Here is a 19,967-nt window from a genome sequence, read left to right as displayed (position 1 = left end):
GAGAGGGAACACAAGCAGGGGGAGTGGGAGAGGGAGAAGCAGGCTTCCCGATGAGCAGGGAGCCCGACGTGGGGCTCAATCCCAGAACCCTGGGATCATGACCCAAGCAGAAGGCAGATGCTTAACGACTGAGCTACCCAGGCACCCCAATGGATCCTTAATTTCTTTCAACAATATTTTTTGTAGTTTTCAAAGTTTTGTACTTCTTTTGTTAAATTTATCCCTAAGTATTTTGTTCATTTTGATGTTACCATAAATGGAATTATTTTAATTTCATTTCTGGAGTGTTTACTATAACTGTATAGAAATATAATTGATTTTGTTGCTGTTGTTAAAGAGCATGTGAGCACAAGTGGGGGGGAGAGGAGCTGTTAGAGGAGGAGAGATAATCTTTTTTTTTTTTAAGATTTTATTTATTTATTTGAGAGAGAGAGAGCACGAGGGGCAGAGGGAGAGGGAGAAGCAGACTCCCCGCTGAGCAGGGAGCTGGATGTGGGGCTTGATCCCAGGACCCTGAGATCATGACCTGAGCCACAGGCAGACGTTTAACAGATTGAACCACCCAGGCGCCCCCAGACTTTTTTTTTTTTTTAATGTAAGAAAAATATACTTTTCTTGTTTAAGCTACCATTAGTAAGTCTTCCAGTAGCATCTTCAGGCATTTAAAAATGATACACAGTAATCAAATGATGGAGCTAAGATTCAAAACTAGGCTGTCTTAACCATTAAGCTATATAAGAAACACTTAGCATTGGACTTGGTAGGGAATGGGTCTGCAAATGATGAAATGATTATAAAAATATCACTCAACCTTCTTCCTCAAGGTTCCAAGCTCCTCCGGAAACTCCTAGTAACCTAAATCACAGTGTAGCTACTCAGGAATAGGCCAACCCTTTTAGACACTGTGCCCAGCCCTTTTGTCTGCATTTTTTTTTTTTAATTTATTGGCGGGGGGATGGGCAAGGTAGAAGGAGAGAGAGTCTTGAACAGAGTCTGCACGACCCTGAGATCACGACCTGAACTGAAACCAAGAGTTGGACATTTAACTGACTGTGCCACCCAGGCGCCCCTTGTCTGCATTTCTGAATTCAATTCTCCCAGCTCAGGGTCTACCCTAAGGAGGGAAGAGGAAAGGAAGGTCTGGAGCCACGTCTTGGATGCTCATACCTACCTATCTCATGGCACCACAAAGATTCCAGGCCTCCTACCATGCACGTGTAAGAGAAGAGTTCAAGGAACTCAGCGTAAACTTACAATCGTGACAGCACCTGTGGTGACACTGAAAGCCGAAGTCTCTCCCTGGCAGCCAGAGACCTTTGGAGGTGACAAGACGTGTGGTTTTGTAGCTTAAACAAGACCCAGGACTATTGATTTTTCTGCCTCTTTTCCTGCTGAGAGCAGTAATAGCAAAAATCTGATTTAGACACTTAAATTCAAGTACCTTCCCCACTAGCAGAGCAATTTTCAAGTAATCACACTTTTGACCTCACCCAACATGAGTCCTTTTAAAGCCAATTTTGGGGGTCAATTATTCAGTTTTCCTAACACGTGCAGGGAAAAAGATAGTATTGCCGGCTATCTTGCTGGAAGATGCAGCTTCTATTCCCATGTCCAAGGTTTAGGCTGTCTGCTCACAGACCTCCCAATCTGTCTGAGAAGGGGCCATCTGTCACAGCTAACATATACGTCAATAGCTGACACCATGATCTCTGTTTCTAAAGCTGTTTGGAACTCAAAGGGCATTTCCCAGAGAAATTATGGCATTAATGATGGCAAGATTCCTAGACAAGCTCACAGAACTGGGGGAGAGAAGAGAATGCCTATTTACTGAACACTTACACTAGATTGTGGATATGAGCATCAGAATCATTTAGGGAGCTTGTGAAAATAGATTGTTGGGAACCACCTCCTGAGTTTCTGATTCCATGGGTCTGGGGTAGGGCCTAATAATTCTCATCTTTAACAAATTCCTACACCTGGGGACTACACTCAGAAGCCACTGATAGGGGTGCCTGGGTGGCTCAGTCGTTAAGCGTCTGCCTTCGGCTCAGGTCATGGTCCCAGGGTCCTGGGATCGAGCCCCGCATCGGGCTCCCTGCTCAGTGGGAAGCCTGCTTCTCCCTCTCCCACTCCCCCTGCTGTGTTCCCTCTCTTGCTGTGTCTCTCTCTGTCAAATAAATAAAAAATCTTAAAAAAAAAAAAAAAGAAGCCACTGATATAAGATATAAATCAGTAAGTGACAGAGACTTTGGAAACCCACCATTGGGTCCAAACTCTCAAGCTTTTTCTGCAATACACCTGTACTCATGATAGCAATGATGAGGGATAGACAGGTACAAGAATGGAACAGATAGAATGTGTGTGAGTGTATACTGGGGAAATGGAAAGACAAATAAAAACCAGATAATTCTTAGATACCATTCATGGTAGCTTAGGAGCTGTCAGTGGGTTACAGGTGAATTGAGATACTAATTCCTTAAGCATATAGGGTATCTGGGAGGAAGTGGGGCACAGGAGCTCCTGGGAGCCTTGTCTGTTTATCCAGAGTTCTCTATAAATATCATCATTTTCTGTGTGGAGGTATTGGCTTAGAGCTAACTGTGCATCACTGCTTCAGAGAAGAGTCTTAGGACAAAAATGTTTGTTCCAAACTCTGAAGTCAATTTGCTAGACAATTATGGACCTCTGAAAAGGCTTATTAGGGGCCTGATAATTTAGTCATTTATTCTTTCAACCAATCAACAGTCACTGAGAGTTTACTTTGTATCAGGCACTGTGTTAAGCACTGAAGACATAGTGATTGCCTGTAAAAGGAACGAGTGTTACAGACATATAAACAATTATAAGGCAGTAAATAATACAGACTATATATAGCTCAGTGATTAAGAGTATGGAATATCCAAACTTAGACTTGATTCCGGCTCCACTACTTTCTGGTTCTGTGACAGGGACAAGTCTTTCCATCTTTCTTGACTTATGTCTACATCTATTAAAACTTTGGAAAATAAGGGTTAACTAAAATAATGATGATATCATTCTCAAACAGAGCGTAGGAACCTCTGTGGTACTCAACAATATACTAAAGGGTAAATGAACAAATATGATGTATTTTTTTGGTAGGGTAATTATACCAGAGAGTAAATAATTTATTTGTTGTACAGAAAACAATTATGACTATATAATGGTGACTTAAGAGGAAATTCATATGCATTTTGAAGATAAGGCACAGGCTTCAAATAAATTTTAACCTTGGAGTTCCTGCTCTGTGCTATCCGCCCCCACCCCTGGCCGATCCAGGGATGAGTTTGTTCTCCCCTGATGTCAAGTACACTTGGGTAGGAAAGTTTCCACAACACTGTGCATTGCCGTTAATGGATGCCCAACAAATAGCAACCATTACTGTTAATAATAGATGGCTGTTATCATTAACCCATCCACAGGGAGAAACAAACTTACTCTGTAGTGCTTGGGGCATAAGAAGGTGCCCTCTCTACCCAGGCATCCCTTTTTTTCCAAGCTCTAGACTTCTTCAGTTGCTCCCCAGAAATCCTGTGATTCCTTGGGAAGTGGAACTCCAGGAAGCTGGCCAATCCCGCCACCAAATGCCAGGGAGTTCTCTTCGAAACATGCAAAAAAGAATGTTTCACCACCAGCAAAGTTGCTAATCTCATCAACCTCCAGGCCTTCCAGGCCTCAGTCTGCCCAAGCAGTTAACCCCCAGGATAAGAACAGTAAGTGCAATCGTGCACACAGCTCCACTCCTGACTTTATCTCATTTAAAAAGCTCTTACAGATCAATTATCTCCTAAAGTCTCACAAACAAGTGATAGATAAGGTAGGTGCTATTATTCCTTTTATAAAGGAGGAAACTGAGGTCCTCCAAAGTAAAGTGACTTGTTCAAGTTTTCAGTTTGGGGCAGAGCCAGGAGTCTAACTCAGGCCTTCTGACTTCTAGCGGTGACTCTCCCCACTACATTAAGCAACAGAAGTCATTCTAATGAGAATCTGTGTAGCACGGCCAAAAGCTCTTCACATCCTTTATCAATATCCCACCAATTTTCAGCTGTATTCATGGCCACAAAGTTATTTTTCCATTGACTGAGAACCGTAAGTAACTTAATAGAAAATTAAATTAAATTGCAGGAGCTTAATTAGCAGGACAAGGGCACTGGTGGTGGCTATGGCAATATCTGACCTTTCACAGAAGGATACTGGTAAAAAAGCTTTCACGGTTTCATATTGATCTTGCCCAAGAATGTCAAGAGGTCTGGGGTAAGAAGCCCTGAGCTAACAAAGGTACAGCCACCATAGGAGAGGGTTCTCAGCTCACCTCATTTTCCCTGTTTCTGAACTCTTCATTAACACAGGGACTCCAAGAAGGGGCACAGAAAATTTTGTTCAAGAAGAGGCAAAAGAAATAGATTAAGGGAATGAGTTAGCCAGTTGTTTCATAATGAAAGAGAGCTAACAAAAATTTATAAATCAATGCCCAGATGTTAGAGCTGGAAGGGGAACTGCTAAACCACAATCTAGTCAAAGCCCCTCAGCCTGGATGGGTAGGGAAGATAAGAGAGATGGGCAGGCCTTGTCCAGTGTCTTGAGTCATTAGCAGCACACCTGGAACTCATCTCCTCCTCGTGCTTCAAGACCTAGCTCCATGCTTGACTTCTCCGAAGGCTTTCCTGACACCAACCTCTGCCAGAGTTGTGGCCTCTCCCGCTTACCCACCAAGTTTTCATAGCAATCTGCGCATCTATTTATCACGTGAGACTCTTGGAACGCCATGGCACGTCCCTTTGCCATAGCACTTGTCTCAGTATACTGTAACTGTCTCCTTAATGTCTGTGTCCTTCCCCTTCTTAATCTGTGCTGGTTAAGGTGGGGAGTCCATGGAGGGGCAATACACACAAAGGACATACAGTCACTGTATATGTGTGTCTTCACAAAACTGATCATCTTACAATTTGAAGAACAGAGTGTGTAAGAAAATTGGAAGGTCAGAGTTCATCTTGAGCAGTTCATTTAGCTCCCTGCTATGGCAGCAGAACCCTTTTTGTCAAATAAAATCTCATCTGGAAGTCTAATATATAAAATAGGCATGAATAGATCTCTACTGGAGGGGAAGGAGCACCCACTTGGCTTACCTTTCCCTTTAACAGCTCCTAAGGCAACCTGAGGAGCAACCTCATTTTTTGAATGACAAAATTGAGCCAAAATAAAGAAACTATCTTATTCTAGGTCTTCCCCTCATTCAGCATGGCATAGAGGTTACAGTAGGGTCTTTAAAGCCTGGCAAAACTAATAAAATCCTCTATGACCTTGGAAGAGCAATTTAACCTCCCTTGTGTCAGTTTTTTCATCTAGGGTGGGCAACAAGGACCCAGTCCTCCAAATACAGGGTTTACGTATGTGTTTGCTGATGACTGCATTTTTTTTTTTTTTAAGATTTTATTTATTTGACAGAGAGAGACACAGCGAGAGAGGAAACACAAGAAGGGGGAGTGGGAGAGGGAGAAGCAGGCTTCCTGCAGAGCAGGGAGCCTGATGTGGGGCTCGATCCCAGGACCCTGGGATCATGACCCAAGCTGAAGGCAGACGCTTAACGACTGAGCCACCCAGGTGCCCCTGATGACTGCTTTTGATGGCTGAGGGGCCAGCACAGAGGCTGGCAGCCATGGTCCAACCTTCACGGGCTGAAGTTTATTCCAGAAGATTTAAAGAAACAGATGAATGGATAAACAAAACATGGCAGATACACTGTATGGACTATTATTCAGCCATAAAAAGGAATGAAGTTTTGATACATGCTACAACATGGATGAACCTTGAAAACATTATGCTAAGTGAAATAAGCCAAATAAAAGGACAAATATTATATGATTCCACTTATGTGAAATATTTCAAATAGGCAAATTCATAGAGACTGAGATTAGAGGTTCTCAAGGCTAGAGAGAGGGGGGGATGAGGAATTACTATTTCACGGACACAAAATTTCTGTTTGGAATGATGAAAAAGTTCTGGAAATACTGGGGATGGTTACACAACACTGTAAAAGTCCTTGATGTCAATAAATTACACACTTAAAAATGGTTAAAATGGTAAATTTTATGTATATTTTGCTGCAATAAAGTAAAAAAAAATTAAGTTTACTTATATTTCACTTAAGGTGACACTTACAAGCTATATTACCTTGGGCAAGTTACTTAATATAGTTGAACATGGGGCGCCTAGGTGGCTCAGTCGGTTAAGCATCTCCCTTCAGCTTGGGTCATGATCCCGGGACTGAGCCCCAGGTCGTGCTCCCTGCTCAGTGGGGAGTCTGCTTCTCCCTCTCCCTCTGCCTCTCCCCCTGTTCGTGCTCTCTCTCAAATAAGTAAATAAAATCTTTAAAATATATATATATATAGTTGAACCTTATTCCCTCATATGCATAATGATAATAGCTCTCCCTTGTATGGTTACTAAGAGAACTGGAGACAAAGTTTGTAAAGTGTCTGGCACTCCAGACTGATAGTCATTACTGGTGGCTATTACTATAATAGGCATCAACAGCAACAGTAACATTATAATTAATATAAATATAATGAAAACATAATAACTTAATCCAATGAATATTTAATAAGTAACTGCCTGCTCTGTTCTAGACACAGGAGGTACATGACTGCTGCCCTCAAGGAGCTCACAGTCTAGAAAGACATGAAATAAATGAACAACTCCTACAGAGAACAGGAAGCCAAGGAGCAGGGGAATAACAATGCCATATCACCAACAACACTTCTTTTTTGGGAGAAAAGGTTGATCTTTTCTACAGAAGTGGGAAATCATTTTGTGATCCAGGAAAGTAAATCAGTCATAAACAAACAGCAAATTAGTTTAATGTGCATGATTTCTGCCCAGATAAGATTTAATCCATCTGCTTTTTCTATTGACATCACACATAATACATCAGAGGCAGACACACTCACTGTTTTTGAGTTCTCTCCAAAACCCAAAGAGGCCTTGCTTGACAGTTTGGTGGAGTAAGAAGAGCATTGGATTTGGATTTGGAGTATAGTAAACCTAAGTTCTAGTTGTGGCCTTGCAATTTACTAACAGTATGAACTTGTACATATGTATTAACCCTTCTGAGTCTTTGTCTGTAAAATGGATGTTTTAATAAAAATTTCTAGGGCGCCTGGGTGGCTCAGTTGGTTAAGCGACTGCCTTCAGCTCAGGTCATGATCCCAGGGTCCTGGGATCGAGTCCCGCATCGGGCTCCCTGCTCTGCGGGGAGCCTGCTTCTCCCTCTCCCACTCCCCCTGCTTGTGTTCCCTCTCTCGCTGTGTCTCTCTCTGTCAAATAAATAAATAAAATCTTTTAAAAAAAATAAAAATAAAAATAAATAAATAAATAAAAATTTCTAGAGCACCGTATTGTTGTAAGGACTCAATGAAATTACAAATGATAAAGAATTTTCTAAGTTGTATTGTACCTCTTATTCATTATTATCAGGGGTTTTGTGGACCCCCTTTTCTCAAGCTTCAGAGAAAATCTGTCATTGGAGAGTCAATTTTTGTTTGTTTTAAAGATTTATTTATTTGAGAGAGAGAGAGATCGAGCATGTGTGAGCAGGGGGAGGGACAGATGGAGAGGGAGGGAGAGAACCTTCAAGCAGACACCCCCACTGAGTGTGGGGGCCAATGCGGGACTTGATCCCAGGACCCTGAGATCATGACCTGAGCCGAAACCAAAAGTCGGTCACTTAACCGACTGAGCCACCCAGGCACCCCACTTTTTTTTATTTTTATTTTTTATAAACCCTTTACATTTCTCAGATTTGACCTTTCTTTTCCATCCTTCCTACCATTATCAGGCCATTATTACTCTTTCTTGGATTTTTAAAAAAAGATTTATTTGAGAGAGAGCACAGGCAGGGTAAGCAGCAGGAAGAGGGAGAGGGAGAAGCAGGCTCCCCACTGAGCAGGGAACCAGACATGGGACTCAATCCCAGGACCCTGGCATCATGACCTGAGCCGAAGGCAGACGCTTAACCAACTGAGCCACCCAGGCACCCCTCCTCTCTCTTGGATTATTTACATTTTCCCCTAGCTGGTCTTCCTGACTTGTCACATACCTTCTCCCAATGCATTCTTTACATAGCAGCCAAAATCATTTCTCTAACTTGAAAATTAGACCACCTCATTCCAGTACTTAAAACCCCTTAATGGTACTTCATTGCCCTTTGGTTGAAGTCCAAACTCCTTAGCTTGCAAGAGGATTTTATGACTTGACCATTCAGATCCCTCCAGACCATTTCCTACTCATCTTATGTATCTATGTTTTTACTCCAGATGGTGGCTGGCATTATGTTTTTATTTACAGCTATAGTTTCACTAGAGATCATCAGGTCCAATCCTCTTCTCAGGTGAGGAACCTGAGGTCTCATAACTACCTAAGGAAAACACTTAGTACAGTTCACCATGAATTCAATATCTGATTTACTTCTGTGTCTCTAGTACTCAGCCCCTGACGTGCCATGAATACTAAGTATTTTTTAGAGAGATAGATGGACTGGCAGATACCAAAGTTGGAATAGAACCTGAAACTTTGGCAGCTAAACTAGTTCTCTTTCTATTCACCTTATGCTGCTTTTTTATTTTCCAAGACACTCATGTGTAAAACATCTGGTATATAGTTACGCTCTTATTAGGTACTAAAGCATTAGTAGCCATTGTTTTGTTGTTAGTCATCATTATGGGCATACCTCATTTTATTGCACTTTACAAATAGTGCATTTTTTATAAATTGAAGGTCTGTGGCAACACTGAGACAAACAAGTCTCAGTGCGATTTTGCCAACAGCATTTGCTTGTTTCATGTTTCTGTGTCACATTTTGGTAATTCTCACAATATTCCAAACTTTTTCATTATTATATTTATGGTGATCTGTGATTGGTAATTACTACTTGCTGAAAGCTCAGATGATGGTTTATATTTTTTAGCAATAAAATATTTTTAATTAAGGTATATACATTTTTTTAGACGTAATGCTACTGCACACTTAACAGACTACAGTATAGTGTTAACAAAACTTTTTTATTTTTTTATTTTTATTTTTATTTATTTTATTTTTTTAAAGATTTTATTTATTTATTTGAGACATAGAGAATGAGAGAGAGCACATGAGAGGGGGGAGGGTCAGAGGGAGAAGCAGACTCCCTGCTGAGCAGGGAGCCTGATGTGGGACTCGATCCCGGGACTCCAGGATCATGACCTGAGCCGAAGGCAGTCGCTTAACTAACTGAGCCACCCAGGCGCCCCAACATAACTTTTTAAAAAAGACTTATTTATGACAGAGAGAAAGAGAGAGAAATCGGGAGCAAGCATGGGGAGGGGCACACAGCATCTTGAGCAGACTCCCCACTGAGTGGGCTCCATCTCACACTCTGAGGTCATGGCCTGAGCTGAAATCAAGAGTTGGATGCTGAACCTACTGAGCCCCCCAGGCGCCCCTAAACATAACTTTTACATGCACTGGGAAACAGAAAAGTTCATCTGACTCACTTCACTGCAATGTTCACTTTATTGCGGGGGTCTGGAATGGAACCTGCAATCTCTCTGAGGGGTGCATGTATTTCACCAGTACCTGGCACAGGGATTGGTACAGAATAGACTCTCAGGAAATTCTGAAAGAAGGAAGGAAGGGAGGGAAGGAAGAAAGAGAGAGAGAAGTGAGTAGCCTTCTGCCATGGCAAGGAGAGTCTGGGACAGGTAGCCAGTGTGGAAGAAACTGTTCTTGCTTTGTAGGTGAATGAACGGAGACTCAGGACATTTACTTTGGATAATCTGTTGTGACTGGTCAACCCCTCTGGATGGATCAGATGAAACAAGGAGATTTTTCTACTTATGAATTATGTAGAGATAGCACAGATCCTCAGAGAAACTTGGTTTATAGCAAATTTTCTTCTTTTAGAACAATGATAGCTGAAGTCTGGCAATTCCTTTGAGCTTCTTAGTAAGGAAAAGCTGTCCTCAAACCTCCTATATTATCTATATAGTCATCCTTGGATTCTCTCTCTCCCTCTCTCTCTCAAATAAATAAATCTTTAACAAAATAAATTTTAAAAAATAAAAAGAGTGTTGGCAAGGATGTAGAACCCTTGTGCCCTGCTGGTAGGAGTATAAAATGGTGCAGTCGCTGTGGAAAACAGTATTGAGGTGCCTCAAAAAATTAAAAACAGATTGCCGTATGATCTAGCAATTCCACCTCTAAATATATACTCGAAAGAACTGAAAGCGGGCGCCTGGGTGGCTCAGTCGTTAAGCGTCTGCCTTCAGCTCACGTCATGATCCCGGAGTCCCAGGATCGAGTCCCACATCGGGCTCCCTGCTCGGCGGGAAGCCTGCTTCTCCCTCTCCCACTCCCCCTGCTTGTGTTCCTGCTCTCGCTATCTCTCTGTCAAATAAATAAAATATTTAAAAAAAAAAAAAAAAAAGAACTGAAAGCAAGGTTTCAAAGAGATATTTGTACACCCATGTTCATAGCCAGTATATTCACAATAGCCAAAAAGTGAAAGCAACCCAGTGTTCATCGAGAGATTAATGGATTAAGAAAAGTGGCCTAAACATACAAGGGAATATTATTCAGCCTAAAAAGGAAGGAAATGCTGACACATACTACACATAGATCAACCTTGATGATATTATGGTGAGTGAAACAAAAGGACAAATACTGTATGATTCCATTTGTATGAGGCATATAGAGTAGTCAAATTCATAGACACACACAGTATATAGAATGGTGGTTGCCAGAGGCTGGGGAAAGGGGGAGAATAAGGAACTGTTACTTCAAGGGTATACAGTTTCAGTTTTGTAAGATGAAAAGACTTCTATGTATGGATGGTGGTGATGCTTGGACAACAATTTGGATGTACTTAATGTAACTGAACTGTACACTTAAAAGTGATTAAGATGGCAAATAATTTTATGTTATGTGTATTTTACCACAATTTAAAAAAAAAAAAAAAGATAGGACTGGGGTACCTGGGTGGCTCAGTTGGTTAAGCGGCCAACTCTTGACTTCAGCTCAGGTCATGATCTCAGCATCCTGGGATTGAGCCCCAAGTTGGGCTCTGTGTTCAGTGGGGAGTCTACTCAAGATTCTCTCCCTCTGTTCCCCCCAGCCCCCACTCACCTACTCTCTCTCTCTAGAATTTCTAAAAAGAATATAACTTAGTAACTAACTTTAGAAGACAAAAGAAAAAGGGATATCAAGGATGACTCTTACGGGGGCGCCTGGGTGGCTCAGTCAGTTAAGCGGCTGCCTTCAGCTCAGATCATGATTCCAGGGTCCTGGGATGGAGCCCTCCGTTGGGCTCCCTGCTCAGCGAGAGCCTGTTTCTCCCTCTCCCTCCGCCTGCTGCTCTGCCTACTTGTGCTCTCTCTCTGTCTGTCAAATAAATAAAATCTTAAAAAAAAAAAAATGACTCTGGGGCGCCTGGGTGGCTCAGTTGGTTAAACGACTGCCTTCGGCTCAGGTCATGATCCTGGAGTCCCGGGATCAAGTCCCGCATCGAAATTAGGATGAAGGCTGACAAGTGTCCACTGGATTTAACAGCAAGGAGATTACTAGTAACCATAGTGAGAACAGTTAATAAGAATTCTTCTTAGAGACCTTTTTCAGTCATAGGCGAAACTTATTAAGTGACCTGAGAAGTCTTTTCTGAGTAGAAATCAGTTTGACTATCAGAAGGGGGTTTTGTGGAGCAGTTTCAGGAATCAGAATCCATTTCCCAGGCTCATCTAAGATCCTAATCTCTATGGTGTCCAAGATATAGCCAAGTAGGTTAGAGCAGTAACTCTTGTTTTGTAATGCAGAAGATCTGGAGTTTTGGCTCTGCTACACAGTGTGACCTTGGGACAGCTGATCCCTAGTCGTAGGGAAACAGGGGCTACCTCCCTAGACTTGTTATAAGAAATAAATATGAGGGGAAACCCCCACAAAAGTTCTTTGCAAAGAACAAACTAGTCAGTCTTAAAACCTCTATCAGGTGATCTTCACAAAGGAGGGTGAAGGGTGCAAGGCCTGGGTCACTGCAGAGAAAGATATTCTTTTTCAATCTACTAATATATCAGATTATTCATTGTATCTGCAGGCTGTCAGCTTAATTATCAAGTCTCCTAGCTGAAAAACTGTGTCAAATACAAATATGTTTCTTAAATTGTTCTTAAGCAAAAAAAAGTATTCTAGAAAAAAACCTGAAAATGACAGTCTTTGAACATACCAATTTCCTAATTTTCCAACCTTGAGGGTCATGTGTTTTGTTAGGGTATCTGAAGTATTTCAACAGATATTTGCTGCTAGATAAAAGCGGGATATTCATTTAGGACCCAGCACAAGAGTGGCGGAGAGCATGTGAGCTAGTATGGGCCAGCAGAGGATTGAGTAGTAGCCAGGAGAGGATATAGACAAGGAAGATTTTCAAGGATGAAACTTTGGTTGTTACTCTGTGGTAGAGAGACAATAAATACACAGACCCGAAATAGGGAGACCCAGCTCCAACACTTCCTGCAAAAACACTTCTCCATCTTCTCACTTATAAAACGATGGGATACTTTAAGAGGTCCATCTGTTCAGAATTCTTTCTAGTCAGGTTTTGGAAACTTCACTACAAGTCAATGGCTGGCCCTATTACATTTATGACTCTCAGCTGTCTTGTGAAGACTAAATTCCTAATGCTTTTCTTTTTTTCCTTTTTTTTCCAGATGATATACTAAGGCCTGAAAAGTTCAATAATTTATGTGACATCACATAGTTTTTAAGTGGCAGAATCTAAATAACTAACTCTTTACTCCACACTCTTTCCCCAGTAGAGATATACTTATCACTGTGCATTGTAACAACTGTTAACTGAGCACCAACTATGAGCCCAGCATGGTACCTCGGACTTCATAAACATTTTCATGGACCTGTGAACCAACCATCTGTATAGATCATTACCCCATTTTAGAGTTGAGGAAACTGAGATTGAAAAAAATTAAGTAACTTGCCCAAGGTCCTACAGCTAATTAGAGGCAGAGCCTAGATTCCACCCCAGATCTGACAGACTCCAAAACCCGTCCTTTCAGCCCCTATTCTAGATCTCTGGTGACGCCTGGATGCTCTCACCATCAGAACATTTTACGAAAAGAAGTGTGGAGAATATTTAGGTCTTCTCTAAATTGCAAACTTCTGGCAGAGAAATGTTACTGAGGTCTTTCAGAAAAAGAAATGCCCCATTCTATAAAGAGTCCCCCGCCACAGTAAATCTATGTAAAGGGTATTCACTGTACTTACTATCTTTATTAATCAGCTAAGGCTGCCATAATAAAATACCACAACTGAGTGGCTTAAACAACAGACATTTATTTCTCACTGTCTGGAGGATGGAAGTATGAGATCAGAATGCCAGCCCAATTGGATTCTAGTGAGGGTTCTTTTCCTGCCTTGCTAATGGCAGCCCTCTTGCTGTGTCTTTACATGGCAGAGAGAGAGCGAGCTCTGGTGGCTCTTCCTCTTCCTTATTATAAGGGCACTAATCCCATCATGAGGGCCCCCTTCTCATGACCTCAACTTAACCTAATTAACTCAGAAAGGCCCCATCTTCAAATACCATCACATCGGGAATTAGAACTTTAACATATGAATTTGGGGGGACACAAACATTCAGTCGATTACACTATCTATGCTTTAAGTGTTTTAAAGTATGTGAACAAATTACATTCTCTAAATTCTCCTTTCCAAGATGCATAAGGAGCTAATTATAACCACTTCATAGGACAGTTGCAAGTATAAAAATACTGTCTGTAAAACAATGAGTTCAGTTTTTGGCACATAGTAAGCACTCAGTAAAGGAACTTTAAAAAGGAGAAGAAACAATATTGTCAACTGGCTATAAGATAGCTGTTCACTGGAATAAACTGTATTGCTGTGATAATGTGATTTATAATAGGAAATATACATTTGGTCTTTGTCTTCATTCCTGGAACAGAGCTCCTAAAACCCTTGAAATTTTCTGAGTGATAAGAGCCATAAAGATGTCTTGATATTCATAACAAACTCCTTTCAACCACAAATGAGTTTATATTAATGGAATGACTTCTGGAAAGCAATGGGAGCTGATTGCCAGGGGAACCAACCATGTGATTGGAAAGTTGGAACTTTCAGTCCCATCCGATCCCTGACCTATGGGGAAAGGGGCTGCACGTTGAATCAACTGCCAGTAGCCAGTGGTTTGATCAATCATGCCTATGTAATGAAGTCTTCATAGAAGCCAAAAAGGACAAGGTTTGGAGAGCTTCCAGGTTGGTGAACACATGAAGGTGCTGGGAGAATGGCACCCTCTGGAGCAGGCATGGAAGCTCCATGCCCGTTTCTACATTCCTTGCCCTATGCATGTCTTCCATCTACTTATTCTTGAATTACCTCCTTTTAGTGAGTAAACTGGTTTCCTGTGTTCTATGAGCCGTTCTAGAAGATTATTTGAACCCAAGCAGTGGTTGTGGGAACCTCTGATTTACAGGCTATCAGCCAGAAGCACAGGTAACAACCTGGACTTGAAATTAGCATCAGAAGTGAGGACAGTCTTGTGGGATTGAGCCCTCAACCTGTGGAATCTGATGCTATTGACAGGTAGATATATCAGAATTGAGTTGAATTATATATAAGACACTCAGCTGGTATTGGAGAATTGCGTGGTATGAGGAAAAGACCCACACATTAGAACTGGTTTTCGGAATCATTAATTGTGAAGTCATATTTTATTTCCCTCTCAGATTTCACAGAGAATTTCAAATCAGGAGTTTTCCCAACCTCTCTGTTCCCTGTGGCCACTACCCTATTACCTCTGAAGTAGATGATACCACAATGGACTTGACCTTCCACTTTTCCTTCTACTGCACTTCACTAGCCTACCCCAAACTGCTGGCCAGGAGGAGACTTTTAGTCCCTCAAAGGTGAGGATCCCTAGTCCTAAACCTCTGAGACTAAAAAACAACCCTCTCACCTAGCTTATCACTGGAAACAGTGAAAGGAGTACATATTTTAAAACAGATCAGCTTACTATAAGGAAGCATATACACCTTGAAATCACAAAGACCTGAGTTCAAGTCTTTCCCTCATCTTTTAGGAGTGATATACACTGGTCAAGTCTTACAACTTGAATTAAACTACCAATTTCTTTAACAGTAAAAGACAAGTACTATAGGGTTTATGATAAGATTATAATTAATATATAAAAAGTACTTAGCATGTTTGCCAAATGATAATACTCTTTAACATAACCATTACTGTTAATAACAATAATAACAAATGTTTGCTTTAATGCATTATATTTGGCATTTGTTTACAAATTATCTTACTTGGGTCTTCTATTTCCAGCACTATGGAGGAGAAGATAACCTGAAAATTTGCCTACTACATAACACGTGGAAAAGCTGGATAAAGTATAACAAACACTTCGTGTTATGTAACAAACATAGGCAGAGTTAAGATTTTAAGAAAGAAAAAGAAATCCCCAGGAGTGAAAAACTGAAGAGGAAACTAAAAATCAGGAACTCTCATAGCCGATGTTGAACTGCTATGGGAAGGTTTTTTGGTTTGGGCAATTAAAGGGCTTGCTTTTTATAGCCACTGGGGGTGGGAGATGAGGCTTTGGGCCCTGGAGAGGTCATGAGTTGGAACTCAAATTCCCCTCCATAAAGCTCGGACCTTAGAGGAGTCATATTGTCAGTTTAAAAAAAAAAAAGACTCGGGGCACCTGGGTGGCTCAGATGGTTAAGCGTCTGCCTTCGGCTCAGGTCATGATCCCAGGGTCCTGAGATCAAGTCCTGCATCGGGCTTCCTGCTCGGCAGGGAGCCTGCTTCTCCCTCTCCCTCTGCTGCTCCCCCTGCTTGTGCTCTCTCGCTCTCTGTCAAATAAATAAAACAAAATCTTAAAAAAAAAAAAAAAAAGACTCAAAAGTACAGAGAGACAACAGGAAGCTTAGATTAAAAAAGAAAATTTCCCTAAGAATTTGAAACTTTGGGTTGTGTGAAGTCTGAATTTATTCTACTTGTGTGGAGTTTATTCTTCCCATGTGGTCCTAGAATCTGCAGCAGAGAAATTAACTTAAAATATAGTTTCAGACTTAGTAGAAACAAAGACAATCTTCCCTCTCTCCCTTGGGAGGAGTACTAATTATCTCATTTAATTTTCACAACTATCCTATGGAATAAGTAGTATTATCCCAGTTTATTAAAGGCATTTAAATTCAGGGAGGCTAAGCAGCCTGTCCAAAGTCACCTAGCTATTATCTAACAGAGCTGGGATTTGAATCTGGTTGTTGTTCATTCAATCAAAATACATTTACCAAGTTCTACTATGTGCCAAGCAGAAACAAGGTCCATCTCCTTTCCAATATAACACAGTGCCTAATCTTTTTTGAGCAAATCAATAGATAAATACAACTATTTTCTTCTTTCTCAACTTTAGCAATTCAGTGAGAATGAAGGCAGCCAGTATCACAGGAAACCCACGGGATTCCCCTGGGCTCTGTCTGCCAGAGCAGCTCAGTCCTCTCTGCCAAAGGGACTTAGGTTGCTGAGACACTAAACAGGGAAGAAAAAGAGCAACTACCACTCAGTGGGTCCTGGTTACTGGAATTCATTTTATTAGAGTAAACATACAACAATTTTAGTTTCTAGTAAATATTTTCAAACAGAAATTTCAAAATATTTACTACTAAGGTCAAATAGGGATAATAAGGCTGTTGTGATAAACACAAACATATGAAATTAAAAGTTAGTGATAACAGCTATAGTTCTGTCAGGCTCAACCTCCAACATATTTCTGAATGTTATTTAGGTTGCCAAGCATTGAGAAAATCCTGATTTACAAACATAAGTAGCTGCAACTATTGGTGTTTTTTTTTTAATTAACATGCATTCTTAAAAGCTTAAGTTAACACATTGTTTACCTTATGTGTATAAAAATAGTTCTAAATATTTTTAAATATTTATAAAAATAGTTCTTTATAAAAATAGTTCTAAAAATTTTTCAAAATCAAATCACATACTTGAGGAATTTCTGAAGCACCACTCTAGTGTTCTTATAGAACAAAGCATGGAAAAATCAGAAAAAAAAAAAAGTTCTCTGAGATCCCTCCATTTCAGTCTAGGAAATTATATAGAATACACAGTAAAGTGCAAAGTTATAAGAAGGAACCAGTACATTCTATTCACTGCCAATGGCTCTCTTCTGGGGCAAAACCCTCTACACCCCCACCTCCAATCCTGCCATCAAGACCATTATTCACCTACTTTTTGAGCATCATTTCCCACTTTTCCCCTCTTCTTTTTTTTTTTTTAAAATAAAGATCTTATTTTTAAAAAAGATTTATTTGAGAGAGAAAGAGAGCACATGTGCGAGCAAGCATGGGGGGGTGGCAGAGGGAGAGGGAGTGAGAATCCAAGTAGACTGTGCCTAGTGCAGAGCCCGATGTGGGGCTCAATTTCATGACCCCAAGATCACGACCTGAGCCAAAACCAAGAGTCCGGAGCTCAACCCAGGCTCCCCAAGATTTTATTTTATTTTTTTAAATTTATTATGTATTTATTTATTTGACAGAGGGAGACACAGCAAGAGAGGGAACACAAGCAGGGGGAGTGGGAGAGGGAGAAGCAGGCTTCCCGCGGAGCAGGGAGCCCGATGCGGGGCTCGACCCCAGGACCCTGGGATCGTGACCTGAGCCGAAGGCAGACGCTTAATGACTGAGCCACCCAGGCACCCCCAAGATTTTATTTTTTTTTAAGTAATCTCCACACCCAGCATGGGGCTCGACCCCGAGATCATGCTCTTCTGATTGAGCCAGCCAAGTGCCCCTGCCCCCTTTTCCCCTTTTCTACTCTTTACTCCAGCTAATCTCAAGTATTGACTGTACCCTGACCATACCGTCCTAATTCCCCATGTGTTTATTAATACTGTTGCCTTCACCTTGGAATACTGTATTTTTGAAGGCCCATGATATGCTGAGCACTGTGCTAGACAATCTAAATACATTTTCTCCTTTACTTCTATTACCATATTTTACCCATTTTTATTTATTTGTAAATAATAACATTTTTAAGCGTTTACTTTGTGCCAGATATTAGATGCTCAGTGCCTTACAGTAGCTCATTTAATCCTGATAGCAGCCCTAAATCAAAATAGTATGACACTGACACAAAAGTACACACCTAGATCAATGGAACAGAATAGAGAGTCCAGAAATAAACCAACGTTTATGTATTTATATGGTTAATTAATCTATGACAAAGGAGGCAAGAATATACAATGAGGAAAAGACAGTCCCTTTAATAAATGGCACTGGGAAAACTGGACAGCTATATGCAAAAGAATAAACCTGGACCACCCTCTTACACCATACACAAAAATAAACTGGATTAAAGTCCTAAGCGTGAGACCTGAAACCATAAAATTCTTTAAAAAAATATAGATAGATAGATAGATAGATAGTAATCTCTTTGACACTGGCCATTGCAACATTTTTCTAGATATGTCTCCTAAGGCAAGGGAAACAAAAGCAAAAATAAACTATTGGGACTACATCAAAATAAAAAGATTTTGCACAGTGAAGGAAACCATCAACAAAATGGAAATGTAATCTACTGAATGGGAGAAGATATCTGCAAATGATACATCCAATAAGGGATTAATATCCAAAATACATAAAGAACTTAGACAATACCAAAAAACCCAAATAATCCAATCACAAATGGGCAGAGGATCTGTCCAAAATATATACAGAACTTATATAACTCACCACCCAAAAAACCCAAATAATCCAATTAAAAATAGGCAGAAGATCTGAATAGACATTTTTCCAAAGAAGACATAAAAATGGCAAGCAGACACATAAAAAGATGCTCAACATCACTCATCATCAGGGAAATGCAAATCAAAACCATAATGAGGTATCACTTCACGCTAAAATAAAACACACAAGAAACAAGTATTGGTAAGGATACGGAGAAAAAGGATCCCTTGCGCACTGTTGATGAGAATGTAAATTGGTAGACGCTGTGGAAAACAGTATGGAGGTTCCTCAAAATATTAAAAACATACCATATGATCTAATAATTCCACCACTGTGTATTTACCCAAAGAAAACGAAAACACTAATTTAAAAAGATACATGCACCCTTATGTTTGTTGCAATATTTTTTGCAATAGTCAAATTATAGAAGCAACCCAAATGTCCACTGACAGATGAATGGATAAAAAAGATGGGTGTGTGTGTGTCTGTGTGTGTACAAATGGAATATTACTCGTCATAAAAAGGAATAAGATCTTATCATTTGCGACATGGATGGACCTAGAGAATATTACATTAAGTGAAATAAGTCAGAGAAAAATATATACTGCATGATTTCACTTTATATGGAATCTAAAAAAATAAAAGAAGTGAATAAACAAAAAGCAGAAACAGACCTATACATACAGAGAACCAACTGATGGTTGCCAGAGGGGAGTTTGGTGGAGGATGCAAAATGGGTGAAGAGGAGTGGGAGATATAGGCTTCCAGATATAAAATGAATAAAAGGGATGGCACAGGGATAGTCAATGATATTGTAATAGTGTTGTATGGGGACAGATGGTAGATACACTTGTGGTGAGCATAGCACAACATAAAGACTTGTTGAATCAGTATGTTTTACACCTGAAACTAAATTAATACTGTATGTCAACTATACTTCAATTAAAAAAAACCTAGACTAAGTGTAAAGAAGGAAGGAAAGAAAATACTATTGCCCTCATTTTATAATGGGAGCACCAAGGCTCTGGAAGGTTAAAAAATTTGCCTAAGGCCAAGTAAGGGAGAGAATGCTTCCTGGAAGAGTGCGGTCTGAGCTCAGAGCTGAGTTCTTCAAAAATAAGGTGAAGTTGTCAGGGACAATGGCATTCCAGACAG

At 40.5% G+C, this 19,967-nt stretch overlaps 1 protein-coding gene across 5 annotated transcripts in view; it reads right to left on the bottom strand.

Moving 5' to 3' along the window:
- The window catches only part of FAM168A (family with sequence similarity 168 member A), a 188,322-nt gene that overhangs the window by 41,857 nt on the left and 126,498 nt on the right, over positions 1 to 19,967 (bottom strand). The window lies entirely within an intron of this gene.

The sequence above is a fragment of the Mirounga angustirostris genome, unplaced genomic scaffold (genome assembly GCF_029215605.1).
Source record: "Mirounga angustirostris isolate CCGP_5_RB_7025 unplaced genomic scaffold, mMirAng1.0.hap1 SCAF_13, whole genome shotgun sequence".
Classification (NCBI taxonomy): Eukaryota; Metazoa; Chordata; class Mammalia; order Carnivora; family Phocidae; genus Mirounga; species Mirounga angustirostris.
This window is presented reverse-complemented; position numbering and strand designations above follow the sequence as displayed.